Raw genomic sequence first — 18,203 nt, 5'->3', positions numbered from 1 at the left:
GTTGCGGGCATATCCCCAGTAGGAGATGTGCAGGAGGCAGCTGATCAATGTTTCTCTCTCATCAATGTTTCTAACTCTCTATCTCTCTCCCTTCCTCTCTGTAAAAAAATCAATAAAATATATTTTAAAAAAAAGAAAAAAAAAAGAAAAGCTGCCTACCTGTATAGCTGGAAGCCTGTCCTGATTCTGGCTAACCTGGTGGTAGGAACTGACATTTCCTGACAGGGGTGAGAGAGAAGACATAGCAAAGCAGAAATACCATTGCATACTGTTTTTCAGTGAGGCCCTAAGTCAGCCGTGGGCAAACTACGGCCCGCGTTGAAATGAATAAAACTAAAAAAAAAAAAAAAAAAAAAGACCGTACCCTTTTATGTAATGATGTTTACTTTGAACTTATATTAGTTCACACAAACACTCCATCCATGCTTTTGTTCCGGCCCTCCGGTCTAGTTTAAGAACCCATTGTGGCCCTCCAGTCAAAAAGTTTGCCCACCCCTGCCCTAAATGAATTGCTGTTAAATTATCTATATTATGTACAGCAATGGGCCTATCAAGGAGGCCCAAAAGCTATTGCCTTGTTTTCTTCTACTATTTCTTTATCTGTATTCCCCTCTAGGGGAAATGTCCTAACACTTTTTAATTCAAATGCTCCCATAGGTTAAATTGTAATACACGTAATTGTTAAAGAAAGCAGAGGACATTGAAAAAATTACACAACTTATGTTACTAGTATATTCAGTGAGAGTGTAATTAGCTGCAATCATATGAGTAAAAACTCAGAAGGAGGAAGGTTTTACAAGCTGTGTGTATTTGGATGAGAAAGTTGCTCTAAATAAATCATATTCAATATAAATTGTGGAATTAGCATGATATTAATAATTAAACCTTGGAAAAGAATAGGTTGTTATATAATAAGAAAAAATATGCAATGCAACTGTTCTTGTTCAGGACTTTTTGCAGGGAAGGAGCCAATAATTATAATCAAACAGGAAATTAAAGAGCAGACAGGAAAGAAACTTTCAAAAGAGTTGTATGGCTCGGGGAGAAATGCCTCTGGCATTAACACAGTGAGAAGGACTTCCAAGAGAAAGATGTGATTCAAGTGAGCTGTTTTCTTTCTCTGCTCTTCAACTTTTATTATCCAGAAAACCTGGCAGAGGATGAACAGGTACTAATGGGAATCTGAAAGCACAGGAAATGCTATGACCTTGACCTTGACCTTGCAGGGTTTATCGACTGTGCTGATCTCATTGGGCACACATGAATGAGTTCTGGATCATGAACATTTATTTGATTTCAGGTCTTATTTTTAAATTGATTTTTAATTAATTTATTTTTACTTTATTTTTGTTGTTGACACAGTCTCATAAAGCATATTTCTGTATTAGCCCAAATCCCTTTTGACTGCCTTGCCAGGTATATCCTATTTGTATACCACCAGATTAAATCTTAAAAAAAAAAAAAAACACACCCACTCAGGGAATAAGCTAAATCATTACGTTCCTTGATGTATTTTTTTTCCATTTCCAATGGTAAGCACTTTTGGTCATATAGAAAAGCCGTTATACTATGTTGTATTATGTTTTATGTAATCAAATAAGATTTTAAAAATGCTAAACATGTGTTTTAGGACAAATTGGCTCTTTTATGTTTTTGATAGATTATATTAAGTTAGGTCTATTGTCTTCATTGAGGTGTACCTGCTATGTTAAAGGGGGGAAATAATATGATTTTACTTGGCCATGTAGAATTATTTTAAGACTCAGAGGAACCCAGATGACTTGAGCCCCAGAGAGACACTCTTCCCTCTGTGGCTAACATTTGAGGAGGGAAATTCAATGGGCAGGAAGTGTGTGCATCTCTAGTGTTGTGTGGCTTGGTGTAGTAGCAATATTTGTCACATACAAACACACACACACCAATAATCATTTTATTCTTTACTCTCTTCTATAACTTCAACTTAAACATCTCTGAAATCCTAGTACCAAGTACATAGTTAGGAATGTATTTGAGTACAAAAAACCCAAATGAACATTTATTCAATACACTTAAAGTACATATTATATGCTTGTGTGGGTTTGATAGAATATGGTTTATGTAAAGAATAAATAAGACAGCTGAGTATGACATATAAAAGAAAGTGGGGGCATGAATCATGGAGAGGCTGTGCTTAGAAATGGCCTGTGGAGTTTGTCAAAGCCTGTAAGTCCCCCATTGATTCTGGTTCTGTATTTCAGGAGTGGCTTAGGAATTTGTATTTTGAGTGATTATGCAGCAGGTAGGCAGGTAGTAGAGGAAATACTAGGGGATAAGCTTAAACCTGTGTTTCATGCTGATCATGGCAAGATAATTTTAAAAGTATTACTTAGGGTCAGACATATGAGCAACAGTTGTATCTATGGGTTACTCAGCAGCTAGTTCAGTTGCAGCAGCCCCGTGTGAATGAGTACGTTTAGCAGATACAAGAACAGAGAAGTGAAAAATGACCTCTTCTTTTGTTCAAGAATAATGGTACATTTGGCATCACTTTCCTAAGTTTTGAAAAGAAAACCTATCTGTAGAAATACAATAATTACAGTGTTTGCTTCATAGGAAGATGAAATAAGATGATGATTGTAAAATACTTTGTGGAGTATTTCACGTAGTGTCTGGTAATATGTTTAATACACATCATGTATTCTTACCATCCCGTTATTATTTACGTTATGCATTTCCTGTTTGCTGCTTCATTTTTCAGTAGAGTAAGTTGACCTTTGGGATTGCTTTTTCATCTTGTTTATCATCCTGTGGTATAAAGAACCAGGTTTTCTTCAATCAAAAGAAAACAGCAGTTTCCCACTGCATGATTTGTTTCCAAAAACAAAATAAAGGCCTGAATAGACCAGGTGTTTACAAATCTAAGCTGGGAGCCAGAAATATTGGAAGGTATGCAAAGCAATGTCCAACTATTTTGATTAAAACAGAAGTTGGAGTGGAAAAAAAAGGAAGGACTTACATAGTTTTTCTTATAGGGTTCAAAGTCGTAGAGGGCTGTGGTAATACAGAATCAGTTGTCATACCTTTTAAAAGACAACCTTAGCCCTGGCTGGTGTGCCTCAGTTGGTTGGAGCATCATCCCATGCAACGAAAGGTGGCAGGTTCTATTCCCGCTCAGGGCACGTACTTGGGTTTCTGGTTTGATCCCCAGTTGGGGTGGAAAGCAACTGATCAACATTTCTCTCACACATCGATGGATCCCTCTCTCTCCATTCCTCTCTTTAAAATCAGTAAAAAAATAAAAGTGAGAACTTAGATAGTCTGACCGGTGTATAACTAGGAAAATTCCTTTGTTCTCAGGAAGATCACAGATCTGTCTTGCTCTACAAAGTAAGAGTATTGAAAAAGCATTGTTAGATTAATTTGAATGAAAACAAATCCAGCTCTAGAGCATCTGGGTCCTCAAGAAGGGCAGTCTTGTCAGCCCCCAGTGCCTGTAGCGTGATGAAAATAAACACTGTAGAGCATTTGCTTTTATTCCAGAACTTAATTTTCACAGGACTGGAGGGAAAACCTTTGAGGGGGACTTTTATTTTGTAATTAGACGACCCAGTATGCCAGAATTTAAGCGAGAGGTGAAGGGCCTCTTTTTAACAACTATCCACCTTTTATTTACTCTAACTGCCTAATCTTGGGATTTAGAAGTTTTAACTGGGGTCAGATTGTTCAAATCTTGTTTTGTGCAAGAGAGAAATCCCTTATGATATGTGCTTTCTTCTTTTCAGTAAACATTTTCAGTTTCCTAGGCAACAGAGACAGCATGTGGTCTAGGATATCTTCCATCATCCCTACAGCAACTCACTACTAGTTTCAGCAGGAACTGAGTGGCTTCTGCCTCCTTCCCTTATATTCAGTGGAACCCATTTTCAGAAATTAATTTGACTTTGGAATATCTGTTATGGATTTCACTGTGAGGTATTGCAACTCACATTTCTGACTAAGTACAATGCTTCTTTCTAGAAATGGGGTCAGGCCATGACTCACACCTCAGGGAATTATGTTCAGGTTAAATTCCTTTTTAGATGAACTGAATTTGAACTACATTGGGAATGATGTTCCTTTCTAACAAAGATGGATGATAGGATCTCCCTTTTTATTGTGGAATGTAAAATTTATTATGGTCTACTGAGAGATAGATGATTTCCAACATGGCAGTTCCAATGAGGCAATTTCCTGCAATGATGAACACCAGCATCCCAGACACTTTAATGCCATATGGTGGGTCCTGCTGCTATTCAGGTGAACCGCTAAAATTTACTTTCTATTTTGGGAGGCAGATTGGATTAGGAAACCTCATTATAATTATAAAATTTTGTTTGCACAGAATGTTTATGGAAAAATATTTCCCAAATAAAAAATTCCCCAAATGGGAAAAAATGTTGGTTGGTTGTTTAATTGATATGACACGTTTAGTGCTTCTAGTGACAGCTGTCTTTAGCTAAGTTGGTATCCTGTCTCTTCAGAAAAAGCATAGAGCCTGGTTTCCTATTGCCTTGCCTCATATAGAACCATTTTGTATATAGCTTTAGTAATCACTAAGTAGATTCCATTAAAAAAACCCAAAACCTGACTTGTTCAGAATTATCTAAACTGAACAAATTTACTAAAAAATAGTGACTCCATTTTATTTTACACTAGCAACCCAGTGCATGAATTTGTGCACTGGTGGGGTCCCTCAGCATGGCCTGCGGGGATCTGCCCGAAACTGGCAGTCCAACATCCCTGGAGGGATGTAGTAGTGTGATACTGGTGTGTCCATGACCGAGAAGTGGCCACAGGCTCAAGTCTAGTGAGTCTTGGCACTGGCTCTGATCCCGGCCCCAGTCTGGATGGGGGAGGGGCATGCAGGGGGAGTGTCCGTGGGAGAGGCTCGCCAGCCATGAGTTTGGCATCTGCCACCCATCGGTCAGCTGAGCAGCACTCCTGGGAGTGCACTGACCACCAGGGAGCAGCTCCTGCATTGAGCGTCTGCCCCCTGGTGGTCAGTGCTCATCATAGCGACCAATCGAATGGTTGCTTAAGCTTTTATATATATATATACTAAAGGCCCGGTGCACAAAAATTTGTGCACTCGGGGGGGAGGAGGGGTCCCTCAGCCCGGCCTGTGCCCTCTCGCAGTCTGGGACCCCTTGGGAGATAACGACCTGCTGGCTTAGGCCTGCTCCCGGGTGGCAGAGGGCAGGCCCAATCCCTAGGTGCAGCCCCTGGTCGGGCTCAGAGCAGGGCCGATTGGGGAGTTGGGGCACCGCCCCGTCATGCACAGAGCAGGGCGGATTGGGAGGTTGTGATGCCACCCTCAGTCACGCTCAGGGTAGGGCCAATTGGGGGGTTGGGGCATCGTCCCCTGTCACACTCAAGGCAGGGTTGATGGGGAGGTTGCGGCGCCACCCCCTGTCACGCACAGAGCAGGGCCCATCAGGGGGTTGGGGCACCGCCCTCTATCACCCACAGAGCAGGGCCGATCAGGGGGTTGGGGCGCCGCCACTCTCACACTCTGGCAGGGACGATGGGGAGGTTATGGCTCTACCCCATCACACACAGAGCAGGGCCCGTGGGGGGGGGGTTGGGGGAGCTCCCCCTATCAGGCACAGAGCAGGGCTGCTCAGGGGGTTGGGGTCCCGCCCCCTGTCACACACAGAGCCGCAGGGCGATCGGGGTTTGGGCGCTGCCCCCTGTCACGCTGATCCCGGTGCCGGGAGTCATATTACCCTTTTACTATATAGGGTAGAGGCCTAGTGCATGGTGGGGCCAGCTGGTTTGCCCTGAATGGTGTCCTGGATCAGGGTGGGGGTCCCCACTGGGGTGCCTGGCCAGTCTGGATGAGGGGATGATGGCTGTTTGCAGCTGGTCACACACTCTTCAGGGTGGGGGTCCCCACTGGGGTGCCTGGCCAGTCTAGGTGAGGGGATGATGGCTGTTTGCAGCTGGTCGCACACCCTTCAGGGTGGGAGTCCCCACTGGGGTGCCTGGCCAGTCTGGGTGAGGGGCTGAGGGCTGTTTTCAGGCTGGGAGTGACTGAAGTTCCCAACTGCTCCTTTTTTTCTTTTTTTTTTTTTTAATTCTGGGCCAGCTTTACCTTGAGGCTTGGCTCCAGCTCTTAGGCCTCCGTGGCTGAAAGTAGGTTTCTGGCCTTTGCTTACAATGTTGCAAATCTGCTGGCTGAAGTCCAGAGGTATTTGTTACAATGTTTCTAAAAACTGCCCGCTCAGAGGCCTGCAGCCGCAGGTGGGGAACGTTGGTTTCCTCCAACGCTCCTCCGTCACTGAGGCAAGCAAGCCTCATGTTAGTTTCAAGCTGCCTGGCTGCTGGCCGCCATCTTGGCTGACAGTTAATTTGCATATCTCGCTGATTAGCCAATGAAAAGGGTAGCGGTCGTATGCCAATTACCATGTTTCTCTTTTATTAGTGTAGATACTAGAGGCCCAGTGCACGAAATCATGCACGGGTAGGGTCCCTAGGCCTGGCTAGCAATCAGGGTCGATCGGGGCCTTCCAGCTGCTGGCTGGGGTCTTCCTTCATTCCGCACTGCCCTCTGGTGGTTAGCACATGTCATAGCAAGTGATCAAACTCCCGGTCTCTGGGTCAAACTCCCAAGGGGACACTTTGCATGTTAGCCTTTTATATAGATAGATAGATAGATAGATAAGATGTCTTTGGATTTGGTTCCTGATAAAGTAAAGCCAAGTCTAGCACACAAAAAACAAACAAACAAAAATGTGGGGAGACATTGTGCCCACCACCTTGGATCTGGTATAAGCTTTGCTATTTTGCTAGGCAAATAGATATCTGTTTGGTGACCGTTAACTCTCTTTGGGATCGTAATGGTGATGCCTGTGCTTTTCCCTGCCCTGTTTAACAATTGGCTGTTTCTACCAATTCGTTTAGATAGAAATCTTGACTCCAATCTTGACTCCACCAGTCTCTCACACTGGCACTAACAATACATTTTTAGTGCCACTGCACTTAGCTCCAAATTGTTCTGTATTGCCGATGTGTTCACTTTTTCTTCTAAACTAGGTTATCAGTTTTTTGAAAGCAGAGTAAGTGCTGGGATATAAAAACTAAGGAAAATCAAGATGTAATATCTTCTGGAAATTACCTGGTGGCTAGTGCATCATTCTAATGGATGAAATTTCTACTTAATGAAAGTTTAAACTGTCCTCTTAAAAATGTTTTTAAACAAAAGTTCACTTTTAGAATCTAGGTTCTATAGTGGCTGGAATGTCACTGAGTGAATAAAATAGATTAATTACCTTGATTTTTTTAAAGGAACTCCTTTGAAGTAAGAAAAGCATCCCTGTCTGTCAGGGTTCCAGAGGGAGGAAGCAGACTTTTTTTTTAAAATATGTTTTTATTAACTTTTAGGGAGGGAGGAAAAGAGGGAGGGAGAGAGAAAGAGAGAGAGAAAGAGAAAGAGAAACATGGATTAGTTGCGTTGAACCAACAATCTACATATGTGACCTAACTGGGAATCCAACTGGCAACCTTTTGGTATATGGGATGACACTCCAACCAACTGAGCCACCTGGCCAGGGCAGGAAGCAGACATTTTTTTTAAAAGATTATATTTTTATTTATTTTGGAGAAGGAAGGGAGGGGGAAAGAGAGAAATATCAATGATGAAAGAGAATCATTGATCAGCTATCTCTTGCACGCCCCCACTGGGCATTGAACCTGCAACCCAGGCATGTGCACTGACCAGGAATCAAACTGTGACCTCCTGGTTCATAGGTGGACACTCAACCACACTGGCTGGGCAGGAAGTAGACCTTTTTAACAGCAGATTAGAATAGCAGGGATAAGAAGCTGATGACTAAGATAGTAATGGGTGCAATAATATCTGTGCCTTGTATTCACCTGAAAAATATCCTTAGAAATGGAATGAATCTTATAAAATTGCTGTTTTCTCTTCATGCATATATTCGTATTCTTATAATTTGCCTGGAGTTGGTGATTATTTTAAAAAAATGCTGTTCTATAAACGTGAGTACCCTAAAGATAAATATCCTAAGAAAAATACAGTCTCAGAAATTATGATTTTAAAATTATTTGCAATGTATCAGTCATAGATTTATTGAATCTTAAAAGTCTATGATGTGACCAAGCCTAAAATCTTATTTGACAGAGACTTAGTAATAATAAATAATTATTCATTTTAATAAATTAAATTGCTTGAAATATTAGAATACAACTCTATTTTGTTTTTAGTATTCATGTTTTAAATTTCTTAGGCATAGAACCTACTCTATTCTGAAGCTTTTATATTAAACAACTATGGGAAACATTATTTCATTATGTTTATACTACCTAAAACAAAATGTATTGTTTATGTACACACTTTCTGTAATGTGCTCTATTATGTTGTTTTTCTAAGTTGTGAAACATGTATAACATATATAAGAATTCCTCCTGAAGTATGGCTTTTTCAATATAAATGCAGTGATAGATTGTAAATCATACATTACCCATTGCTACATTTGCCATTGCGCAGGTTTATAATACTCTTTCTACAGTGTGTCTGTATGATAGAAATTTTATCTAGAGGAAAATAAGTTCTAAGAACTACCAAGATGAATAATGCTTATACTTGCACTGAGTTTAAAATCATATCTTGGTTTAATAGGAAACATCTTCTGTTAGCAAAGGCAGGTTTATTGGAAGCATTTGGTTTTAAACTCTCCTTTCCATTGTGGTATAAAATTACAGTCTTCATAACACAGGCGTGGGGAACCTTTTCTTTCTGCCAAGGACCATTTGGATATTTATAACATCACTCGAGAGCCATACCAAATTATCAACTTAAAAATTAGCCTGCTATATTTGGACAAACATTTAATTAACACCCCTAATGCCTTAGCAGGGCAGACCAAATGATTTCACAGGCCTTATATGGCCCACAGGCCAGACATTCCACACCCCTGCCCTAAAGCATAAGCAAGGAAGAAAACAGAAAATGTAAACCTCATAAATATCGAGTAAGATAACCCTGTATGGCAGTCCCACATGAGTAATGGTAAAACCTGAGCCACAGTGTGCTGGCCCCAAAGTCAGAGGAAGCAAGAATTACTTCCCAATCTAAAAACCCAATCAGTTTAGAGTATGGGTTGAGTAACTTCTAGAACAGTGATGGCGAAACTTTTGAGCTCAGCGTGTCAGCATTTTGAAAAACCCTAACTTAACTCTGGTGCCGTGTCACATATAGAAATTTTTTGATATTTGCAACCATAGTAAAACAAAGACTTATATTTTTGATATTTATTTTATATATTTAAATGCCATTTAACAAAGAAAAATCAACCAAAAAAATGAGTTCGCATGTCACCTCTGACACGCGTGTCATAGGTTCGCCATCACTGTTCTAGAATATTTAGATATTAGTAGGGTCTTCTCTAAGTGGAGTATTTGAGTATAGGAAAAGCTAGGTTTTCCTAATGCATGAATGACACAGAATCCTGCCGAGGTGTGTGAAAACTTGGGTATTCATTGGTATAGAGAAATATTTTTATTGCATTCCATAACATCACTGTTTGCTTTTCATTTCTTCCAACATTTCTGTTATTAGCTTGGATTTTTAATGCCTAGTCTATCTATGTCCTTTTCCATTTGATGATTTTAATCTGTATGTCGGAAACCAATCTGACCCCTCCGTCACCTGGCTTTATGCCTTTGTTGATGGCACAGCCATTCCCCAGGAGTCATTCTTACACTGTCCCTCCTCCATCCACTTACACTGTCCTCACTACCACTGAGGCAACTCACCACCCCTGCCTGCCTGTCACGTCCGCATGTCTAGCTGCCTTCCAACTCATCATACACTTCCCCCTCTCTGACCTCCAGTCTTCATTATATTAGAGATTTATTTTTCCCACCCACAGTTTGTCCCTTGCTCGACCTCAGTTTCCCATATGCACTCATGACACTTGCAACAGTCTCAGCTCATATTCTCTGCTCTTCTCAATTGCTAGGCTTGGTAGGAGAAAGGGTAGAATTACTTAGGCTGAGCCTATTACAGGCTAGCTAATTTACTTTGCCATTAATGTAGCTCAATAAGTTTTTTACTTTTCTTTTTTGTAACCGTAAACTTTCACAGAGCCTACTTGTGACTTTTTCCTCTTCCCTGATTCTCAATCCTGCCTTTCCTCCTTCCCAGACTTATGACAAAGATCCTTACAATCTTGCAAGAGTTGCTTTGTATCTTTGGTCATGTTAACCTCCATGTATCACTTCCTTCCAGTCAGTCCACTTCTCCCTACATCTCATGCCTCCATGGAATTTGTCCTACCTGCTTCAAGGCCCTCCTCTGTCACTCTTTTACTTCCAGTAATCCCAGCTCCTCCTCTGCTACATTTAAACAAGATTAGCTTTCAGTATCTGAAAATGAAACACCAAACAGCCTTTGTTTGCCTTTGCTGGCCTCTCTCAGTATTCCTGACTCACTGCCTTATGTTGAGCTGTTCACCTTCACCAGCCGTATCCCCTTAAGTCCGTGGACTCTCTGGCTTCTAATCTTGTTGAATCCAAGTTTTCCCCAACAGTCCTGCTCTGATTTTCCTTTGTTACCTGATGGCTTTTTTTCTTTTTAACCTCTCAGACTCTAAAATGAATGTCTTAAAAAGTTTATCCTGGATAGTATTTTCTTTCTTATTCTTTGCTTGTCATTCCCCGGTTCCAACTGTCAATTATAATTTCATGATATCCCCAAATATGCCCCAACACAAATCTCTCTCCAAAGTTACAACTCCATTTTCAAAGGAAATGATCATTTCAACTTCATTTTCCTATGATTCCTTTCATTTTAGCTCGTCTAGAATTTAATGAGTTATCTGTCTCCAAACATTTCCCCATGCCATTCCTTTTCCAAATGATTTTTCATTTCCAAAATTATTTTAATATTTGAGAGAAGAAACATAATACTAGTAGAAACATAGTCTTTTGACTTGGTGCTAAAATAATCACATGCAAAATCACTTATCACTTCTATAGATCTTGAAATATTTTTCTTCTTAGAAAGTACGTTGTACTGCAGATGATTATTGTAATCTGGCTTATCTTTGAGTGCAGGGACTGTGGAATGGCTTCATTTTTTAGCAATGTATAATGCAAAACAATGCCCAGATCATGTCAATTATTTGCTAATCACATTCATTGTCTATTTTAACAAGTTAAAGCTCACAAGTAAGAACAGTAATTTCAAAAAATAAATTGGTTTTTTGAGGTAATATATCTAAAAACAAATTAAAAGTTGACTTAAGCTGTCCTGCAGCCATTTCGATGTCGTTTTTATTTTAGATTAAATATTTTTAAAATGGATAATTTGTGATGTGCTTCTCTCCAAAGTTTCCTTACTGGATGGTAGTCATCTGTCTTTCCTTGCAGCCCCCATGGAATTTTCATAAAGAACCCAGGCATCTTTGTCAGTGCACAGCCATAGATCTTTATTTTCCAAGTGCTGGGGCTGCACTTGTCAACTATGTTTTAAGGAACAACACTCTTGTAAAGTTTCTCGTTTCTTACGTCACCCCCAAGTAGAAGGTTTATAAGATCAATAGATGGCCTTTCCATGTATGTTCTCTAGAGGAGGAAAACCTCCTCCTCCACCCTCTTACGGTTCCTGGTTGGGTCTGAATATTAAACAAGCAAAGAGAGATTGATGGGAGAAAAACACACAAATGACTTTAATATATGTTTCACATAGCATGGGAGCCTACATATGGAGAAACAGATCTGAGTATGTGCCGGGGTCCAACCCCAGCGGGTCCAGGGGTCCCCAAAGGTGTGGACGGAGTCGGCGAAGAAGGAATGACACGGAGGCAGCGTTCAGTTGATCATCATAGCCGGGTTCTCTTGTCAGGGTCTCCTGCCAAGTTCTGGTCTGGATCTCCAGCGAAGTTCTGGCTAGGATCTCCAGCCAGGTTCTGTGTCCATGTTCTCTTGCTAGGTTCTCCAGCCAGGTTCTCCAGATTCTCCAGCCAGGTTCTGTAGCCATGTTCCCTCGCTAGGTTCTCCAGCCAAGTTCAGTCACCAGGTTCTAGTCAGGTTCTCTTACCAATTTCTGTAGTCAGGTTCAGTCCAGGATCTTTTGCCATGTTCTCTCCAGCGAAGTTCTTCTGTCTGTAGGTTCTGTGTAGGTGCTGTCTTCTTTCTGTCTCCTAAGTTCTGTCTTGCTGTCTTATTACATCTGTATTTATACCAGTTGTTTTTAATCCTGTCAATCTCTATTACAAAGGTTAGGGCGTTTCTTATCTCCATTCCAGGGAGTAAAGATTATGTAGCTTAAGCATGATTGTTCATAGTTAAAGTGATTAATTACCCGCCTGGCACTTAGTTGAGGGGTTTTATTCCCTCCCTAACTTCAGGGAAAAATTCCTACCTGGGGAAACAACCTTTCTCGGAGAGGTGACCTTGGTTAAAACACACAGCGCTAAGAAGGTGAGCAAACATATTAAGAACAGTATGCCATACATGCCAGGTCCCTTGAAACAGCAAGCATGGACCGGCTCCCGGCAAATTCCCCCTTTTTTATTTTTTTAAAAGCGGGCATTAAAAAGAAAAACCCGAAATGCTCTCTTGTATCCATTTTAAGAGTAGGATTGGCGCTTTCCGCTATTACCTGAGGCCTGATCTATCACCCCAGGGAGAGCTTGCCAATCCTGCACTTTCCCGGGGTGGAAAGGCTGCAGTGGGGTTAAGGATAAGGCTTCTTGGGCCTACCTTCTCCCATGCCTCTACATTTACCTTTCGGGCACCTTTCCTTCCTCAGAAAAGCATGGATGTATTTCTTGTATAAAATGTTCCATCTGACTGGGAGTAACCTTAATTCCTCTGCTAGCAAGCATATGTGTTAAAAGATCAATACAGAGTCTTATTTCTTTAGACTCAGTATGGCACATCTTCTTAATCTAAGAATCAATACAGAGTCTTCTTTCTTTGGACTCAGTATGGCACATCTTCTCAATCTGAGTTCTGTACTATCCACCTTCTTACCCTACTTATCCTCTGTAGGGGGGTCTGCAGTACCCTGGTGGAGTCCTATCCGTCCCGAGTGTGGGGTTCTCAATTGGGGGGGGGGGGGCTTACCTAGGGGAATCCTGTTCCAGGAGTTCCCAAAGGTGTGGACGGAGTCGGCGAAGACTATCCATCCTCTTCCTACGGTGGAGTCCTATCCGTCCCGAGTGTGGGGCGCTTACCTAGGGGTCCCTGTTCGGGCGCCATATGCCGGGGTCCAACCCCAGCGGGTCCAGGGGTCCCCAAAGGTGTGGACGGAGTCGGCGAAGAAGGAATGACACGGAGGCAGCGTTCAGTTGATCATCATAGCCGGGTTCTCTTGTCAGGGTCTCCTGCCAAGTTCTGGTCTGGATCTCCAGCGAAGTTCTGGCTAGGATCTCCAGCCAGGTTCTGTGTCCATGTTCTCTTGCTAGGTTCTCCAGCCAGGTTCTCCAGATTCTCCAGCCAGGTTCTGTAGCCATGTTCCCTCGCTAGGTTCTCCAGCCAAGTTCAGTCACCAGGTTCTAGTCAGGTTCTCTTACCAATTTCTGTAGTCAGGTTCAGTCCAGGATCTTTTGCCATGTTCTCTCCAGCGAAGTTCTTCTGTCTGTAGGTTCTGTGTAGGTGCTGTCTTCTTTCTGTCTCCTAAGTTCTGTCTTGCTGTCTTATTACATCTGTATTTATACCAGTTGTTTTTAATCCTGTCAATCTCTATTACAAAGGTTAGGGCGTTTCTTATCTCCATTCCAGGGAGTAAAGATTATGTAGCTTAAGCATGATTGTTCATAGTTAAAGTGATTAATTACCCGCCTGGCACTTAGTTGAGGGGTTTTATTCCCTCCCTAACTTCAGGGAAAAATTCCTACCTGGGGAAACAACCTTTCTCGGAGAGGTGACCTTGGTTAAAACACACAGCGCTAAGAAGGTGAGCAAACATATTAAGAACAGTATGCCATACATGCCAGGTCCCTTGAAACAGCAAGCATGGACCGGCTCCCGGCAAGTATGTTTATGCCAGGCTTGAAGAAGACTGCATGGTCATGGATGAATATGATAGGTTAAGGAGCATGAGGTAAGCATAGTAAATGGGGGAACATAGCAAGGTCTGTTTGTGTGAATACTTTGGCAGGTCCCTTTGTCTTGAAAGATAAGGATTCTCCTTTCCTCTGGGTAGAGGGCGGGCACCTCTCTCAGGAGAAGTTGTGAAGTCATGACCTGTTTCTGGGGAGAAGTTGTGGGAGACGATCAGAGTCACCTTTCTGCTTCTGTTTTTCCAGACTCCTTTAGCTTAAAATATTCAATATGCCAAGATGCCCTATTTGGGGACAGCATGTCCAGAACCCCATCAGTTCAGAGTTCACCTCTTACATTCTTTGTTTCTCTAGTTATCCTTATTATTCTGTAACTAGGAAATGTTAATTATGATACCCTACTAAGGGAAATGGGTGTTTGGAACAGGGGAGACCTTTTAAACTGACTTCCTACGTGTGTGTATGAAAGTTTGCAGAGTCTGGAGCAAAGTTAAATTTCTATGCTTAAGAAGGAGGTAGAAGTATTAGGGCCACAAGATCAGGGAAAATGGTAAATGCACTTTCCCAGATACATTCCCAGGACCTCAGAAGGAAACTGGGTGCAGGAACTGGCAGAAAAGGAACATGTCAAGGGGACTTATAATTACTGTTGTGGGGAGGAAGATATGATGCCCCTCTCCAATTATACTATAAAATGTTCAGGAAAGTCTACTCTGCTTAATAATCCTTTATAGTGTAAGCGGACACTTCCTGGGAAATGCCAAGAATCCTACATCCTGATGGCACTCAGACAGCCTGCATGGTGGCAGGTGCACCTGGGGCTGTTACAGTTCCCAAATCATAAAGCAATTGGTGATGCCATTGTTTTCTGTTCCTATTAATCAATACATATGAATGCCCCAGGTTCATGCTTAAGGCTTTGTGAAGAATGGAGAGTTATGAGACAAGACACTTGTATAGTAATGGGGATAGGATAAACAATTAGAAAGGCAAGTAGGGCATCATTAGCAAGTGGGTGGTTCAGTCAAAAAGTGTTCAGCGGAGGGAGACGTTACAGTTTGCAGAAGAAAAGCCCCACTACCTATTCCGTCACACATCTACCAGTATGTGGCTTTTCCAGTTGGTTGTGGTGTTCTGTTTGCTCATGCCCATTTACCTCACTAGTTATAAAATGCCTCTGCCTTTTGTTTTATTTTGTAAAAAATTTTAAATAAATTTTTGAGGTGACATTGGTTAATAAGATTACATAGGTTTCAAGTGTACATTTCTATGCTACATCATCTGTATATCCTATCATGTGCCTATTCTAGCATCTGTATATTCTATCATCCTAAGTCAAATCTTCTTCTGTTACCATATACATGACCCTCTTTACCCTTTTCCGCCTCCCCACCCCCCTCTCTCTGGTAACCACCAGACTGTTTTCTGAGGTTTTGTTTTGTTAATCCTCACCTGAGGATATCTTTTTATTGATTTGAGAGAGAGAGAGAGAGAGAGAGAGAGAGAGAGAGAGAGAGAGAGAGAATGCAGAGGGAGGGAGGGAGGGAAGGAGAGAGAGAGAGAGAGAGAGAGAGAAGAGAGAGAGAGAGAGAGAGAGAGAGAGAGAGAAGAGAAGAGAAGAGAAGAGAAGAGAAGAGAAGAGAAGAGAAGAGAAGAGAAGAGAAGAGAAGAGAAGAGAAGAGAAGAGAAGAGAACAGATGAGAGATGAGAGAGAAACATCAATGAGTTGACCTCCATATCACCATCTTTTCAAAACTCCACCCCAGCCAATTTCTCTTCCAGGGCGTTTTCCTTCTTATTTTTATTGTGCATCACTCACCATCTTCCTCCACACTTGCCACCAATAAATTAGAAATTTGGCAATAAAATTTGAATTTGTATTTTATCATTGCCTTCCTTTCCAACAGAGGGAAGAAGTCTGCAGGTTTAATAATATCAAGAAGGAATCAAATGTCCAATTGAAACAACATAACTGTTTCCAAATAGATTTTTATTTTCCTGTGCAGACATAGTTTTTGATTAGCATTCCTGATCCACCCTAGATCGTATGATGCATGACCACACTCTGCACATCATTTGTCTGTTGCACATAAATAACATTCACCTGCATAATCTCCCCTTCGCAGGCTGCATTTCCCAGCCTCCTCCTATGCAGAATAAATTTGGGGAATTCTGTTTCCTGCTATTGGTGAACGTGAACAGCAAGTCTTGCAAATTGGAGGCTTAATCTTGCAAATTTTGAAAACACACTACTTGGAAGAAATTATCTTTCAGTCAACATATGAAAATTAGAAGATTTCACACAAAAATTCATCTTTGTAGTTTTAATTTATTTTTTTAATTCAACAGATGATATACTTTGCAACATGGAAAAAAATCAGTGGGGGCTTAGTAGCAACAATGTCATCTTTCATAGAAATCCCGTCTCCAGGAGAGTACAGCCCCAACCATTTCCTGCTGTCTCCCTGATGTGGAGGCCTGCCATTCATCCCTGATCTCTCTCTGTATTTTCTTATTATAGCGAATTACTTCTTTGTATCCATGGCTTTGTCAATTAAAGGAAAATGGGCCCTAGCCAGTTTTGCTCAGTGGATAGAGAGTCAGCTTATGGACTGAAGGGTCCCAGGTTCGATTCCAGTCCAGGGCTCAATCCCCAGCCCCGATTGATAATTCTCTCTCTGTCTCTCCCCCTCCCTTCCACTCTCTCTAAAAACCAATGGAAAAATATCCTTGAATGAGGATTAGCCCCCCCACACACACACAAAAAGAAAAGAAACATGGCTGAAGAGAGCAGCTTATTTCAAGCAAAAAATGGAAGCTACTTATTTCTTTCTGTAGTATTTCTGGAACTTTAACCAGGCATCTGAACTCATTGAAATTACTTTCTTGTTCTTGTAGGCATTTAAGACTGTGGCCTTTGAAAAATAAAAAGAATGATACTAATACTCCAAAAAAGTAACTCTTTGCCATGGCACAGGATTACCCAGTAGAAAGGTCAGGGTTAAAGAAAGGTGTGGGAGATGTTGGGGTTGCAAATAACGGTGAAGCAAGGCACTGACTTAAACTCCCTGCAACTCTGAATCACCATGCAATACCCACTGCTGTCTTTTCCTCTCAACCCACATGGAATAGGGGGCTGGCTCGGGAGAGGACAGGTGATATAGGGTCTGTCCTAATTCATTTTCTCATACTGGGAAGTACACATGATTGACAACTAGACTGGAGGGAAGATAGCAGGTAAGTAATAAATTCAGAGTCACTGTAGTCTGGATGTCACTTGGAAACAGAAGTGTCTGGTGGCTTCAATGACATGAACACAGTACCACTAAATAGGATACAATGATGACTGGTAGTTTTTAATTTGGTTTGCTTTGCCCATTAAAGTAACATTTTGGGCAATTCATTTTTGTATTCTCTATAAGATAATAATAGTTTTTCCTCTGAATTAAATATATCATAGTATACTTATATTCAACTTCAGCAAAAAACAATTCCTTCGCTGTCAGTTTGTTGGTATTATACAGCTGAGGTCAGATAACTGTGTATCTAATAAAAACTGTTGTTTTATTTCCTCTATTCTCCCACATCCTGCCCTCCACTTACCTTCCTAATTTCTCAGTTTTTTCTTCTGCATAATGCAATAGATACTGTTAGATTTGAAAAACAAAAGGAAACAGGGCTATCATGATTCCCTCCATAATTGGTTTATTTGAAAAGTCCGAATAAATCTCTTATAACTCAGTAAGGAAAACATTAAAAAAAAACACACCTGTAACTTGTGCAAGGGGTGAGTTAGTAAACAGTTTTCTTTTCATTGGATCCTCAGCCCATGATTCTCAGAATTTTGGAAACTGCTAATTAGTTCCAAAACTAACCTCCGCATAAAGTAGTTGAAGTTAGGAATGTATTGTTGCTATATGGAAAAGTGATATCCGTAAAAAATCCAAAATTAAATGTGCCATGGGAGAATAAAATGTGGGGGGTTTTTTTGGAGCGGGCGGTAGAGATGGTTGGTTGGTTGGTTGGTTGGTTTTATGACAAAGCAGGTATTCTTTTGGTAAGTTCACTCTTGTATTCTTAAAGTCTTCTTGTATAAAGTTTGGGGGCAGCAGAGGAAAATAACAATGAATTTTAAATGAAAGATAGTACCTT

Source organism: Myotis nattereri (assembly GCF_964212035.1).
Source record: "Myotis nattereri genome assembly, chromosome: 12".
NCBI classification, from domain to species: domain Eukaryota; kingdom Metazoa; phylum Chordata; class Mammalia; order Chiroptera; family Vespertilionidae; genus Myotis; species Myotis nattereri.
Note: the sequence above shows the minus strand (reverse complement) of the source record.